The sequence below is a fragment of the Fukomys damarensis genome, unplaced genomic scaffold (genome assembly GCF_012274545.1).
Source record: "Fukomys damarensis isolate Sample0158 unplaced genomic scaffold, DMR_v1.0_HiC HiC_scaffold_26, whole genome shotgun sequence".
Lineage (NCBI taxonomy): Eukaryota > Metazoa > Chordata > Mammalia > Rodentia > Bathyergidae > Fukomys > Fukomys damarensis.
Genome location: NW_022900938.1, coordinates 2,337,869 through 2,353,473, shown reverse-complemented (window position 1 = coordinate 2,353,473; position 15,605 = coordinate 2,337,869). Strand labels below are relative to the sequence as shown.

General features: G+C 46.4%; 1 long non-coding RNA gene across 1 annotated transcript; it reads right to left on the bottom strand.

Annotated features, from left to right (window-relative positions):
- Positions 1 to 7,445: 7,445 nt before the first annotated feature.
- On the bottom strand, positions 7,446 to 11,753 carry LOC104867560. The gene is made up of 3 exons (XR_781796.1): positions 11,473 to 11,753; positions 10,742 to 10,860; positions 7,446 to 8,806 (listed from the first exon to the last, which is right to left on the bottom strand). It is a non-coding gene; the product is annotated as an uncharacterized LOC104867560 (long non-coding RNA).
- Between the last annotated feature and the right edge of the window lie 3,852 nt (positions 11,754 to 15,605).

Below are 15,605 nucleotides of genomic sequence, written 5' to 3'. Positions count from 1 at the left end.
ACACACACACACACACACACACACACACACACACACACACACTCGCCATAACTACCAGACCTAAGCAAGCTGAGAAAGTACGTGGCACTTTGGGAATTTTCCATCCACTGGCTTTCCAATCCTGTCCAGGGCTTTCCTACTCAGTTTCTCTGGGAGTTTGCTTGTTTGCTTAAAACTAAGGATAGTACAGGCCTATCCTTCAATCCTTGGACATTTCTTTCCTTGGTTTTTGAAATAAAATGCTTGATGCTGATAATCTGGTATTTCGGATTACTAGGAAATAGGATGATATTCACATTTAGTGATTTTCTTTTATTTATTTCTGTATTCTGTATTTTATTTCTGTGTTTCTGTATTCTGTATTTATTTCCCAGTGCTTTGTGGTAGTAGATACTGGATAAATACTTAATGAATGGTTGTGTGAGTAAAACAAAGAGTACGCAATTTTTGTAAGATAAGTGCCTTGGATCGGCTGCTGCCACCCTGATAAATAACTTCCTTCCTCACCTAAAGTTTCCGCTCCCCACCTCACGCGTCACGGGTCATAGTAAATGGTCACCGGTGGCCCCGAGTGGCTGCCTGTGCAGGTGACACAATCCCCGCCTACACCAGGCCCCCACTGTGTAACCCTTTCCCACTCCCTTCCTCCCTCCTTGTTCCCTTTCTGCGGAGCGGCCACTGTGCCACCGCAGCTCTTTAATAAAATTTCTCGCACGGGCTCCGTCGGTGCGCGGAGTGATCTTTGACAGGCGCCGGTTCCTTTCAATTTTGCCATTTTTGAATTGTGAAATATCACAACATATCTAACTTAGATTTTCTGTGTCCTCAATAGAATTTTTTTTGTGTGTGTGTGGATGGTGATGACTAATAACAATAACTACATCCTATCAGCAAAATTTTATGCAACTCAATTTTTTATTATCTACACATACAAACCACCAACAAAAAGAAAATAATATGCAATTGAATACCTGATTAAAAGTAAAACACTCCTGAAAAGCCCAAGTAGAGCTCTGTTTTTTCCTGGGAAGGAGTGGATCTTTAGGTCTTGTAGAGTTGTAGAGAACTGGTAGTTTTCGCATAATAATTATATAATAAATTAGGAAGGCACCAGCTTATTAAGTTTTAGAGTAATTTTCTGTGTTTATTTGGCTTCATAAAATGTTAATGTTTGTTATGAATGATTAAAAGCCTCCAGGAATTTCAATATTTCTTTGATATTCAAGAATCAAGATTTCAAAAGTAAATATATTAAGCAGAATAAATATTAACAAAATTGAACATTTATCATTTCAAAGTTTGTTGCCATTTTTAACAACAATTTGTTCACAACCTTTCTGATTGGATACTTGACAAAATTTAATTATTACAGCAAGTTCTTTTCAAGCAAACTGTACAAAATAGTTTATGAAACAAAAAAACTGTATTGACAATGCAGAATGATCAATCCAAGTTTCTTGGTAAGAAAGATTCTGAAATGGGCTGAGACACAGTGTCTTGCTTTCAGCTCCAGCACAGGCAGGAGTGGGACCCCGGCTCCACCTGACTCAGCATCCCCGGGATGTGGATTGGCTGGTGGGGTGTAAGGTGTCTTTTAGGGCCTCCAGAGTCCATGCCCCGTGTTAGTGCAGTGGGTTTGCCTTCTTACTAAGAAACACCTCCTCACTGGAGGTGGGGAGAGATGGAAAGCAGGAAGGGCAGGTGGTAGGTGGCGAAAATGCTGCCGGCTGGAGGGAGGGAGGGGGACCCGGACTGTCTGAGGGTGGTGAGCAGAGAACTCCAGGCCTTGCGTGACCTCATAAATATCCAGGAAGACCAGGATCTTAGGTCAGGATTTGCACCACCTCAGAGAAGGATTTCAAGGAGAAGTCCGACCATTTCCCCTTAAACGTCATCTTCGGTCTCCTTCCCTGTTTCCTGCTCACAGTACCCTGGTTTCCTTTCTTCAAAGGCCAAGATGAGCTGCTGTCTGGATTCTCATTTCTACGCCATCAGCACTGCAAATACTTGCCAAGACCACCTTTCTTTATTTGGCCACCTCTCTCCATTCTTTCTCTCTAATGCCTCCCCCGGTCCAGAACCGAGGCCCCAAGATGCTGCCCAGTGACCTCCTGGAGCCCCAATGTGCTGAGAGCCTGTGCTCGATGACAGACTTCACCGGGGGCCTGATGTTTGTTTGCTAGTCACACTTCCGTCCAGACCCGTTTCAGACATCTCTCCTCCATGAGCTCTCCTGACTCCTCAGCTAAGTGATCTTTCCCTCTTGTTTACGTGGTCACACCGCCATTTTCATGGCACTTACCAAGGTCCATGTTTTTACTTTCTAGTCATCTTTACCCACACCACCTCCTGGACCTGACTGTAAAGTAAGGACCACTGAACTTCATGTCTCAGAAGTAATGCTATGTAATGCATATCTAATAAATAAACAAAGGGGTGATATGTCCATGAATGTATTTTCTTATGATGGTATTTTAGTGTGGCTGCCAAAAAGGGAATTATTTTGCTCAAATTTTTGTAATTATTTTCCAAGGCCAGAGTAACAGAGTTCATCAACAGAAGCGTACTTTAACAAATGGTATGTGATTTCAGAAAATCACCCGGGACAATGTCTCATTTTGCTCATCTCTCAATTTTGAGGGCCTTTTGAAGACTGGTGTGTTAAATAAATGTGATTATTTTGTGCTTATTGCCACTTAACTACATTTAACACATTGGTCCTTTACGGTTTTTGTTGGATTTGTCTTAGTTTATGTTTTTTGTTTTGGATATCTCCTTAGGAATTTTATTCAAATGCATTTTTTTTTCCTAAAGCACTTCGGCTTTGTTTATGAAGAGCTTGAAGAGTTTTGTTCTAAATATAATTTTGAAAGACGGAGATGTAGACATGGCATTCAGGCTGATGGAACAATTTGAGCAAAAGGAGAAAAGTTTGAAATGGCAGGGTCTCGTGGACTCTAAGAGCTCTTTGTGACTGCTGAAGATGCAGACTTTTGTGACCAGGGAGTTGAGAAGCCCCAGTAAGACTCTCACACTTACAGGTGCCCAAGGGCCTTGGACGATTTGCCCACTGGGAAAGTGGACTAATGAAAGCTGTGTTTCAGGCGTACACAAGGTAGTGGGTACAGGGTCGACTGGATACGTGAAAAATCATGGCTAAGAAACAAAAGTCTGTCGCGTGCACTACTGAGAGATGATGAACTGGGCCAGAAGGAGGGCTGGATTTCGAAGGCAGGGCAGCGCGATCCTGCGTGGTCATGTACATGTCTGACATTTCCGGCCTGCGTCCAGGAGAGAGCAGGCTGGCTGAGATGGGGAGAGGTGGGAGGGGCGGGAAAGAGTCCACTGCCGGCCTGCTGGCTCTGAGATGTCGCAGACACAACTGTGAAGGGAAGCTCAGAGGGAAGTCAGGGAAAGGGCCTAGGATGGAGATATGACAGTCACGGCATGGGCCTGCGCGCTGAAACCCAGCAGGACAGAAGCAGACGGAGAATCCAAAGCCCTGGCAAAAGAGGTGGACAAGATCCCTGTGGGAGCCGGAGGAGCAGGAGGGAGGAGGGAGTGATCCAGAAAGCACATGGGGTCCTGGGAGGGGCGGCAGGTTCCTGAGGAGACCCAAGACGTGCACAAGCAGACCTGAGAACGGGCAGGAAGTCCAAGTAGAATGGAAACAGAAAAAACAAACATCTGACATGGCGGAAACTACGCAGGAGCTGCTGCCTCGGAGAAGGCCGGCCGGGCTGCAGGTGATCAGGGGTGTCTGCGCTCCTGCCGCCTGCAGCTCCCCTTTGCTCTGTATACCTAAAGACTGTGGTACGTGTTCCCCTTCTGCTCTGTTATGTTTGTTTGCAAAACATAACTCAGCACCGTTTAGTGTAATCTCCTAGGGCACGGTCTTGAAAACTTCATGTGTTTCTTCGTGACCTTTTAAAGCACAGCACAGTTCCCCTGTGAGCCCATTTTACTGGTGGAGACCCGGCCGCCCCACGGCTCCACCAGGCCTTCGCTTCCTGATCCTCACCCCGAGTGCTGGCTCCCATTCGGGGTGGAGCAGTTCTCTCTGACCTTGGCTCACGTACAACACCTTCCACAGGTCCTCCGCGTGCACACTGAGCATGGAGGACGTTTACAGTGCGCTGGGGCACGAGGTCAGTCTTGATCGACGTAGTAGCTGCTTTTAGTGTAGCACGGTATAACCTAAATGCGCGCCTATAAAACCACCCAGTTTAGAGATGCATTAGTCATTGAACTGGTCGAGTTAATAAAAACTCAATTAAGGCTCACTTAGCCTCTTCCTGTTCAGACCCTCTGCATAAGGGCGAAGGAGTCACAAAGGAAGAGGCCTCATACAAATGAGTTTGAATCTATCTTTCTAAAATCAATTGCTTAAAACAGATGTTTCCCTGCTCTGTGTGTGTGCGGTGATCACTTCCGGTCGAGCAAGGCCAGAGCTGCAGGTTATGGGGTGGGGCGCAGAGGCACAGTTCTCCAGCACCAAGATGTCAGGGGCCTCGGAAGCCAGCCTAAGCCAAGACCTTATCCTATGGGCAAAAACTCTTCATATGATCATTAAGTTCTTTAAATGCTGCATGAATTGAAATATTAACTTCCAAACATCTTTACAGAGACTGCAGTATGGACGGGGTATTTACTGGGGTATCGATTCTTCCTTTGCTAATTAACTGCCAAACCTTGATTTTTAACTGGGCACTTAAACTTCTGAAATGAACATAATACTTTCAATCTGCTTGCATTTAGGTGTGATCCTGGGATGATATTCTGACCAATAAGATGCAAGTGCAGTAGTTTTTGAGACTTTTGGGAAGGTAAAAGGATCTGTCTCAGCTGAAAAGGCCCAATCCTCGGCCTTTCTTTTTCTTTGATGCTGCTGGTAACACTGGTGTGATGGCTGGAGCTTCAGACGCCATATTGACTCTGAGGTGACGGGATAACAGCCTGAAACCGGAATGCTGAAGCAGAAAGGTCCCTAACTAGGTCTCTCATGGGAACCAGCTGCTAATTTCCGGGCTTTCTTTAAAGAGAGAGAAATAAAACTTGTGCAATTTTTACTTATTTTAGGGTTTTACAGAAAAGTAAATCTAACCCTAACCAGTACAAGGGCTATTTAAAACATTTTGTTTTTAATCCCCTCTGGGATGCAGGAAGTATTACGGACACACTAGGTCCTCCAAGACAATAACATGTGCTTTGATTTCTTGGTGGTTCAAACAAACTGATACAGATGCTATCGCCCTCCAGATTCGTCACCCTGGCCGCAGAAAGAGCTCAGGGAGAGGAAGTTCGGCGGGGCCCTGGCCTTCGCCCGCGGGGCGGCTGGGTTAGGCAGGCCCTGTGGCAGGGCTGCGGCCCAGAGTCTCCAGGGCTCGTCATGGGAGGGGGCTCTGTCTGCTGCTGCACATATTAAGCCAGGAAGAACAGCGACATGAGAAGCAACATATGTTGGTTCCCATCGCTCCTTTCCTTCTCGAGGACAAGAAATTGGAAGGTTGGGAAGTGAGCCAGGCGGCTGCCAGGAGCGGAAGGAAGGAAGCCCTGGGCAACAGCGCGGCGGCCATCCCTCCCGAGGGGCGTGGTCACCGTCAGAGGTCAGACCTGGCCTCCAGACACCCTTGCTCACCTGCTTCCGCGAGTGCTATAGAAAAGGAGGGTTTAAAAGCAGTTATTAATAGAAAACATACGCTTTAGTAGTAATGTATACATAACTGTCGTTTTCTTTCTTTTTCTTCAATGACAGAGTGCTTCAGTGTTAGTGTGTGAGGTTTTCGCAATGGATGGTCATCAATACTGATCCCTGCTTTTAACTTCCTCATCTGAGTCCATATGGAACGATAAGCCGAACAGCTGATTTATCGGTGTTTAATTTTAAATAATATATATTATGTTCCTGTGAAATTTTAATTCTGATATTATGGCAGTCCCAGTTTTATAATTCTAACACAAACATAAACAGTGCCTTCTTAGATGTATTTCTAGAAATGTTCAGAAGTACACATGTTTCTTAAGATTTTTAAAATTCATATGGCTGTCAATATATAACAGGTGGTAGTGGAGGAGACAGCCAACCTAAATCTATTATTTTCACCATACATTTAATATTTTGAAATTAATTAATTTTTATAAATAAGGAAAGTAGAGCAGAGTTTGGTATGGATTAGTAAAATAGAGGGTCATGTAATAATTAACATATGGGCTTCAGAAGGGTTCTTCATTAATCGTTAGCAACTGTTATAAATATTTTAGATTTTTATTAAAAATCTGATGCCAAACATTTTATAATTTGCATGAGTGGCGCTGAGGAAATGTTTCATAAAATGAACCAGAGTCAGCTAGAATTTTAGAACTGAACTTAGGAAGTTTTGGTAGCTTGATCAATAGTGAATCTTATCCAGCACATACCTGCCGGGTGAGCACGAACATCGCAACATTGCTTCTGAATCTCATCTTTTTTGCGGGGGGGCGGCTTGAGACAGGGCCTCACTATGTAGTTGAGACTGACCTGGAACTCACTATGTAACCCAGGCTGTCTCAAACTCACAGCGATCCTCCTGCCTCAGCCTCCTGAGTGTTGGGATTACAGGTGTGTGCCCCCATGCCTGGTTTCTGAATCTCATTTTTATTCTTTGTCTTAAATAGGCCTCAAGTTGTGTGAAATAAAGATGGCAGCTATATAACCGTGACTGTTGTGGCTATTTTACTGTGAAAAGTGGTCATAAGGCCATAAGGGAAACTGTGAGCCCCCCAGGTGGTGTAAAGGTGGCCTCGGGCACCATTGCTGCGCCCTGCCCGGTGGGCCAGGGGCCACCTCCTGTCCATGCAACCTGGCCCAGCCAGGGACCCCACTGCTACCCCAGGGCAGCTGCACAGCCAAGGCCCTGCCAGACCAAGCCCTGCACGCTGCTGTGCAATTCGGGCTCCCAGGAGCCGGCGGGCCCGCGTGGGGCCAGATCCCCAGCAATGAGATGACCAGGCCAGGCCCGAGGGAAACATGTTTCCGCCTCCAGGTTTCCGGGGGTCCCTCCAGCAGCCCGAATGGAGCAGGAACCTGGGTTAGCTGGCGCAGACCAGGGTGGCCCCGGGGAGACAGCGAGCTGTCTGCAGAGCTTTCCATCGCTGAACGCGGCTGCAGCCCGGCCTCTTCCCAGAGCGCGGGCCGCTGCTCGGCTTTGTCCCAGCTGTGGGGCCAGCTGTGGGGCCAACAGTGGAGGTGACCAGGGCAGTCGGGAGGACATCTGCATGGCCCGTGCTTTGCCGCCCCATTTAGGCTGCTGAGAACCAAGATACTTTAATAAAAATCACAAGGTGTCAAGGTTAAGTTAATGCAACTATTTAAATTACAAATATCAGCTCAAATAGTTTTTTTTAATGAATGGACAGACATTTTAAAAGACAAACAGAAGACACTAAGAATAATTTACATGGTTTAAGAATAAGAATTTAATTAAAAAAAGAACCCTTCCTTTTTTATTTCGGATTTACAGATGTTCAATTTCTCTAGATAACTCTGAGGTAAACGCGGGAGACTAAACACACCATGAAGAAATCGCTAGACTTTCCAAACCTAGCGTGGCTTTTCTCTCCTCTCTGTATTTAGCCTCCAAGAGTGATGATCAAACACTCCGGGGCAGCCGAGGCCTGTAATTCCTCCCTCGGGGCCTTGCATGGTGCCCTCCCAGCCAGGAAGCCTCTGGGAGGGATTTCAGGTTGCCAGGCCAGGTGGGCAGCGGGGCTCCAGGGTGGCAGGTGCCAGAGGTGACTCTCGTGTCCAGGGCATAGAGAACACGCGCCCCGGAGTTGGCCGAGACATTTGAGCACAGCGCTTTGGCCCCTGTTCCGACTGTGATTCCTTCTGTCTTGCCCCCCACCCCACTCTGCCCGGTTTATCTCCCACGCATTTTCTGCCCCCTGCTCTTTGCTTCTAGTGCTCAGGGTTGGCCCCACCCAAGTGACATGAATGGTCTTCAGTGAGTGAAGTCGCACTACTGCCTTCTAGAATAGGAAACCACCCGGACAGTGGTTCACGACAGTTCACTTAGAAGTGGTGCAGTGCAGTTTAGCAGCTCTCACCGCAAGAGGTGAGACGCGTGTGAGACCAGGCACCCCATCCGTTCGTGAGACGGAGCCGTTCCAGGCCGCCCCAGACGTGAGAGGCGCACCGTGCATGGAGGCCACCCGCCTCAGTTAGAAATGCTTCCGAGGAGAGGCTGCAGAACAACCTGCCTCCCGTGGGCTGAACGGCAGTCAGTCGACAGAGCCCCTAGCCAGCAAATTTCAGAATCATTTTTGAAAAGAGAAAGAACCCTATCTGGATAAAGAAATACTTCCACTGGCCACGGTCTGACTCCTGCTGAGAAACCGCCCTTGGGGCAGAGAGCCAGAGAGGCTGGGCTGTGGAGGGCTGGGACAGGAGGACTAAGCCGTGCTCCCTCAGAGCTCCGGGCAGTGCCGCGCTGCGGTCTGGGGAGGTGGGGACGGCGAGGGAGACCAGGCTGGCCTCGCCCCAGCCACTGCAGGAGGCAGGTTCTGCCCTTGACTTCTCAGGCCAAGAGGCGACAAGGGGCCCGGAGCCAGCAGGCTCTCTGCTCTCAGCCCCAGCCGGGCTCCTCCCGTCCCGAGTGCAGGGAGCTCAGCTGAAGCCGGCCGCATTCTCTGTGCTGCCTGTGGCACTGCAGACTGCTCACTGCCCCGCGCCGAGGACCGCCTCACACTGTCCCCAGGTTTCCGAGTCGAGGATTCCAACGTTTTAGTTTTACAAGAGCGTGGTGGTGGAGGGAGAGAGGACAGGAGCCTGGAAGGAAAGGGAAGAGAGGGAGAAGGGAAGACAGAGGGAAAAAGAGACGAACAAGAATATTTTATATTTCCTCATTTAAAAAACGAAGTCTATATGTCCACATTTATAATCTTTTAAAAGCAGTTCTTAAACATTTTAATTTTGCCTGAAGCTTTATTCTCTTTTTAAAGAACAAAAATCTTTTATTCCTTTGATAAGCCGTATGGAATGGGAGCAGACAGCTATGACAAAAACCCCTGTGTTCCCCCACGAGGACAGGCGGTTGGCGGGCCTGTGAGGGTTCACCCTCCACCTTCTCAGCCAGTCTGATTCTCAGTCTGCTTCTGAGACTCTGCCAGAGAGAAACTACCTTTTCCTTTGCTTAATGAGACTTACTCACATGCACCCCACCCGCTTCCTCTGTGAAGGGCTTTGTCATGCACAGCTTCCCACTGGGCCGCTCCACTCCCTGGGCTCCCTGGGCTCCCCGGGTGCCCGGGTGCTTGAGGGGTGGGGACACAGCGGCCAGGGTTGCTTCCGCTGGGCCCAGACAACAGCTGTGGCTCGTTTCTCGTTCACCCAGCTGGGTCTCAGCTTGAGTGTGTGACGACTGAAAGGTCTGTTCCTTCTCCACCGCCCACTGCAATAGCAACAGCGTTAGAGGGAGGGTCAGCCCGAGCTTCTCCTGAGCCCGCTCCTGGAAGCGATGTCCAGCTCCTCCCGATGCCCTCCATTTGCCGCGAGCCTGTGAGGTGCAGAGCAGCGCGTGCAGGCAGGGCCGGGCCAGCAGGCTCCCGTGCCAGTGCTTTCAGACTGAGCCGAGCAAGGGAGCCAAAGGCAAGTTCAACGAGGAAAGGCAGGATGCTGCCCCCCGGGCATCCAGCCACACCTTCCACGCCTGCCATCTTCTGCCGGCGGCCAAACAGCTGCTCTGCCACTGAGATGTAAACCAGCACGCTCCAGAACTTGCCTTCATTCTGGCTGAACATCTTCCTTTTCCAAGACGAGGAGAAGTATCGCCATGCCCCATGCCCATCTTGACCTCAGCTACCACTTTCCATTCCCTCTGTCTCCAGCTCTGCCCGCTCTCTCTCTGAACTACTCCACACCATGCCCGGACTCTCCCGGTTCCCACCTGACGTCCCTGGCTAGGTCCAGCTGACTTCCACACTCCTCAGCTCTTACTCTGAAGTCACCTCCATCTCCTTGTCTCCACCACAGGACTGGCCGTGCCTCTGAATGCCACTTCTTCTTCAGTGCCCCTCCGGCAGATGCTTGGGTCCTGGCAGAAGGAGGTGTCCACCTCTCTCAGGGCTCTCCTCCACTTCCCATCCACCTCACTGGACAGCCCATGGCTGCTCCACATGTTATACACCCCATCCACCAACCCCTCTCACAGATCTACTAGCTCTCTTGCCATTCCCCTCACTTACTAAATATTAATGTCATATTCCAACATTTGACATCTTCCTGGGCTACTTCAACTTTCATGCAGTGGCCACAACAGTTTTGTGGCTTTCTTGGGGCCCTTGGGAAAGGATGCCATTCTGACACCTCATCTCCCGTTTCCTCCTCAGCCGTCCGTCCCCCCTGCTGTCCCCTGGACTTCATCTTCCGGGCTGCAGTCTCTGGATTACTGGTTCTAGCTGAACATTTTATTCTGACACCAACTCATCTGTCGGCTCAATTGCTCACTCTGTGGCAATCCCTTGGCTCCTTGAGATATCCAGTGTGTTACCCTCATCATTTTATCTCAGCTTATTAAACCTATATCCACTTCTCTCTTTCCACGGCCTCAAATTTTAATCTCTGTCTCTTGATACATTCTTAATTCTTTGTCTCTTTCTCCAGTCCACTCACTTAGAAAATCTCCACACTAATAGAAACTCACTCATCTGAATTCCCTGTGCCTGAATATGAGTAACAGAAAGACAATGGAAAAAAATCACATACCTGGAGTAACTAGTTTTTACTCTGTATTCATGATTGAAAGCATCAAATAGATATTTGGTTGTTTCCTCCAATTTTCATATCACCACCTCCAGACATTGAGAGGTTTACTTAGTATGGTCCTTTTTGTGAAAAAAGGAAGACATTTTAATACTATATTCTCCTAATAGTAAATCTATAAATCTTAATCTATATGCATCTTCTCTTTTTATTCTCTGTTAAAAAGGAAAAGGTGTCTATCCATTTATCAAAGGTAAAACGTTCTACCTGTCCCACAGGGCATGCCCCTTTTCACCTTTCCAAAGATTCCTGTCTCTGTCATCCCCCATCTTTCTCATGCATCAATCTTTGCTCACATGTAGTGAATCATTCTTACCGATAATAAAAGGTATTCTAGAATTTTTCTTCCTGACACCCCTCCTTCTGATCCAATGGAAACCAATAAAGACTCTCTTTGGTTGTCACACTATGCATAACTACTGGCTTATCTCTTCAACACACAACATTCTCAGTGTGTCTATCCATCTCAGTCTGCACCCTTCCCCTTTTAATTTAGGGGGAAATCTTGATTCTACCCCTGCAACAGAAAACTGATCTTAAGGTTGCAGTAACTTTTGTGACTATGTAACTTTGGTTGTCAAATCTATAAAAAAGCAGATCATTTCCTATCTTCATCTTCCCCTTTTAGCGGAATTCAACAGAGTATGTTGCATCCCCCCTACTGACACACTTACCTCTTTTGGTTTCTTGGACCCCACATCTATGGGTCCTTGTCTCCTTTCCTGCTTTCTCCCTCTCAGTTCCTCTGTAGATTGTTCCTCCACTGGACTGGTAACTTCAGAGCTCTGTTGGGTTTGCTGTCTCCTCCCTTTACATCCTCTTCAGAAGTGCATCCCTGTCATGACTTTAAATATCACCCATATGCCAACGCCTCCTGAGTTTCTATCTCCAGCCTAGAGCCTCCCAAACTCCAGCCTCATTTATCTTTCTCACATCTACTTGTGCACCTTATAGACATCTTCAGTTAAATATTCTCCAAACTGGACTCTTGATCAGCTTAGCCCAGTGGTCTAGCACATTCCTCCCCGAGTCTTCCTCAGTTAAGAAAAGTGAATCATGCTTGATGAGTTTAGTTTTTTGCTTTTCCTCATTTCCATTAACAAGCCCTATTGGTTTCATTTTCCAAACTGTGTTCTAGAATCCCTCTTCTGCTTTCTACATCTCCAGACCACAGTCATCTGAACACTGGTCCACAAAGCAGTAAGCTTTACCTTAGCTGCTTCTGCTCCATCTCCTAAGACTCAATTGAATGATGTCTATCAGGTTCATGGCCTTTGTTGTTTGAAACCTTTCAGTATTTCTCTGAGATGAGTCCAGTCCTTTAGTCTTACAACCAAGACCTGCATGCTCTGTGTAGGAAATAGGGAAAGGGGACATTTATCAGCAACTCTGCAGTGGGTCCTGGTCTCCTGTGAGCCACGACAGCACAAGGTGAATTAGAGAATAAAGATGGGAAGCAACACTGAGAGAAGAAGCTGAATTCTGGGTCTGATCAGTGCTGCTCTGGCGGCAGAGATGAAGGCACCTGAGCTTGCCGTCTTTATTGGGTTCACAGGGAGTAACAGATGACTCAGAAGGTGGTGATAATCCTAGATTGGTGAGGATCTTATAATCAGGGGAAATGTCAGATGTCTTAGAGGAGGGTGGAGGCAATCCTATTAACAGGGGGATCTTATGCTGATGAGTGTAGGCTGATTGGGGTGGTAAAATGAGCAAAGGTGTTTTTACAACAGCAGGTGGGTGAGTTAAGCTGAAAGGAATTTGTTGCTCCCCAGGTGAAACCTTTCTCTTACTACTTGGTCCTCCGGGAACCAGGATGTCATCAGCTGATGTAATCTCACCCTTGAGTGTGACAGCATCACGGCACCATTGAGGTCTCAGATGTTTTTGGAGGCAAAAATGGAGTTGTGTTTTGGCATGTCATATTCAGCCTATAGGCCGGAAGGGTAGGCTTAATCATTATTTAGTTGTGAAATGATTTTTCCTAAAAATTATGTAGAATGGCTCCCGACAGCCCTGAGTTCTGCCTTTCTTCAGAGTCCCTTTCCCACTTCTTGCCCTCTTATTCTCAGTGTCCCTTATTCCTGTCAATGCTCTTTCTACTCTAAGCTCAGTGAACACACAGAGCTCTTGCTTGCCTGGGGTCTGCCAGCCCCCATGCTGGACACCTGATGTTTCAGAATGGAGCCCTCATACTTCAGGTCTCTGTTTAGGACACAATTCCTTACGGAAATCTTCTTTGACTGTATTATGTAAAATAAACCTGCCCATGTTCTTTTTTTTTTTTTTTTTTTTTTTTTTTTCATACCAGGGATCAAACTCAGGACCTTGCACTTACAAGGCAGGTGGTGGAACCACTGAGCTAAATCCCCAGCTCTTGTCCATCTTTAACACACCATCCCACTGGTTTGTTTCCTTGTAGGAATATGACAGTTTATATGTATTTACTTTGTTTTTCATTTATGTATTTAATTTGCCAAATTCCCTACCTAAATTCCATGGGTGAGAGAACCAGGTCTCCCTTGCTCCCTGCAGAGCCTCACAGATTTCCTGGCATACAGTAATTAATACATCCATCTCTAAGAAAATGGAATTTCTTTCTAACAGTTCCTCTTTCTACTGTATTATGTTCTGTAAAAATATTCCTTTTAAAAAATGATATATGCCCAAAAGAGATTCCATGCATTTTTTTCTGGATAATGGCAATCCCTAATTATATACACTTATGGAAAATATTCTGTAAGTATGTAGTGCCTTTTATTGCAGGGTTACAAAACTAGTTAGAAATCATAATTAATGGGCAAGCAGACGTGGTGGCACTGGGGTATTGTTTTGGCTTGTACCTGGATGTCTCCCTAAAACCTCATGTGCTGCTCACAGGTGGGCTTTCAGAGCTGGCTGGATCTGGGGTGTGTGATGCTTGGATTAAGGGTGTATTATTATTAAATTAGTTCGCTGATTGGTTTAGCATGGTTCTTCCTGTTGGTAATGGGAAGGCCTGCTGCGGGCCGAGCCTGAAGATGGTCCTTCATCTCCTCCCTACTCTTTCTCCTCCATAGATTAGAGAGTCCAACAGACACAGTCACAGTCTGTTTGACTAATATTGTAGAACCTAGATGTTACAGCCCCAGAAAACAGTGACAGTAGTATCCTTCCCTCTTCCCTTCCTGCACATGTCCCAATCATGAAACAATCACTTTGTGTTCCACCTAGGCCATGGAGGCCGTGCAGCACTATTTGCCCCGCCTTCTCTTCCTCTTTGCCTTCCACTACAAATAGAGAGTGCATGGGACTCCAGGTGGCCATTAGCTCCCTACAAGCTATGGTTGCGCCTGGTCCCAACTTTCAAGAAGTCTTTGTTTCTTCATTTTTTTCTTCATCTCCTACCATACTCCCTGGCTTTGGACCCTATGCTGTGTGGGTCCCGACAAAGGCCACCCAGAAGGCATATAGCCTGGATGGTTGAAAGGGGCGGGGTCTTCACTTCTTTCTGCCTACCCTGCCATGGACTGTTTCTTCTCTGCGATGCCCTCTGCCATGCTGCCCTGCCTTGGACCAGCTGACTCTGGACTGGAACCTATACAAATTGTGAGCTGAAATAAACATTTCCTCCTTTAACTGGACATTTTGTCCAACAACAAGAAAATAACCAAGATAGTCATTAAAATAACTTTATTTTCTTCAGAACCCTGCTCTAATACACATCAGGTTTCTGATTCATAACCTTGACATGAGTGCTTTGTTGAAGGAATGAAGTCAACAAAGCAAAAATACATAATTAAATATTTTCAGAACCCTTTTGTTGACATCTATGAAATGAAATGAAGCATCATTTTTATACAGGAAAAAATGGTTAGAGAGAAAAAAGAATGAGAATCAAATAATTATAATCCTTTTATCTGTGTACCTACTATATTCCAGAAGGTTTTCTCAACTCTGGAACTCTGAAGCTGAATGTTACACAGTCTCTATTTCTTTGTAGGGGAGAGACATGAATATCAGTAGGTTATTATGATATAGTGTGGTCAGAGACTTAGAAGAATGTTGAATGAAATTCTTTAATACATAGAGAAGGAAGCTACTGACTTGCCTGAAATGGGTGAGGACTCTTGGCCATTTAAGAATGGAGAGGAGTTGGCCAGGTAGGTGGGGTAGAAAAGACAGCATAGAGCATCCTTGAGAGATGAGAGAGGGAGATGAGAAAGGGAGATGAAAAGAGGTTGTGTGGTTAGAAGGGAAGATGTGGGGAGGGAGGAGCAAGAATAAGGCACACATCTTTCTGCCTGCACTAATGCTCCTGGTGTGCTCCATTAGTAACAGAGAGAGGTGTACACTATGAAACTTCATTTTGTCAGGCTATCTCATTAAATTTTAGGTTACTATCATGTTGTGAGTGTCCAGTCTCAATAATATAATAAAACTTCAAGCAATTCAACTGCTATTTTTCATTAAGACTGGCATCATCAAGTGTATTCAGACAGGAGGTCTTCTATCTATATATTTCTGGATCTTTACATGATTTGGGGTCTAAATTTTAGGCTATCAATTTTGGGATTATTTAAAGCTTAAACTTAAAAAATGGACTCCTTAGAGTTTCTGCTTATAGCTTGATTCTCACAGTGGCAGAGGGGGTGCTCTGCTGTGTTTCATGAGGGGAAGATTCCAGGAATGACTTTATACCCCGCGTTTCTTGTAACTCATGCATCACAGTGATAGACAAGCCATATTAGAAATTCCTAAGGGTTAACATATTGTCCATAAAACCTAGTTTCTTTATCTTGCTTCTTTTGAATTTTTATGGTACAAA